The 699-nt window shown below is 38.9% G+C and overlaps 1 pseudogene; it reads left to right on the plus strand.

The window, feature by feature from the left end:
• The first annotated feature begins 324 nt into the window (after positions 1-324).
• LOC149753309 (small nucleolar RNA R71) lies at positions 325-422 on the plus strand (annotated as a pseudogene).
• The last annotated feature ends 277 nt before the right edge of the window (positions 423-699 follow it).

A 699-nucleotide genomic window follows, 5' to 3' on the forward strand; every position in this document is an offset into this window, starting at 1 on the left:
TGCTCTACGGTCTTGACGGGTTCAATCCTTCTAAGTTCAATTTCCTCTACCTTCCTAGTAAGGGCTGCCATTTTAGCTTGAATATCATCCTGAGTATTAAGGTTGTAAAGGCCCCCGTATGGAATGCTAGTAGTCTTAGGCAAAGGTTTATTCACTCTATCCCCTGTATCCCATAATTGTGCAGTCTCTGCGAGAGAGTCTAAATAGTCCCATGCCTCATCGGGTTGCTTTTCCAGAAATAGACCATTGCACATAGTCTCTATAAATTGTTTCAACTGTGGGGAGAACCCTTCGTAAAAGAAACTAATGGTTCTCCATGTTTCAAACCCATGATGAGGACAAGAGAGTAGCAAATCTTTAAATCTCTCCCAGCATTCATAAAATATTTCATGGTCTTTTTGTTGGAAATTACTAATGTGCCTTTTCAAAAAATTAGTCCTTTGTGCGGGAAAGAACTTTTTTAAGAATTCTCTTTGCATATCATGCCATGTTCCTAACGATCTTGGTCTCAAGGAGTTCAGCCATGTTTTGGCTTTATCCTTCAAGGAAAAAGGAAACAAGGTTAATTTAAGGACATCTTCTGATACATTTGGCACTCTAAATGTGATGCTAATTTCTTCAAAATCCTTAAGGTGAAGATAAGGGTTCTCGGATTCCATTCCATGATACTTTGGCAGCAATTGAATTACTCCTGGTTTG

The sequence above is a fragment of the Phoenix dactylifera genome, chromosome 6, assembly GCF_051530095.1.
Source record: "Phoenix dactylifera cultivar Ajwa chromosome 6, Ajwa_hap1_PhDact_Kaust_v1.1, whole genome shotgun sequence".
Classification (NCBI taxonomy): domain Eukaryota; kingdom Viridiplantae; phylum Streptophyta; class Magnoliopsida; order Arecales; family Arecaceae; genus Phoenix; species Phoenix dactylifera.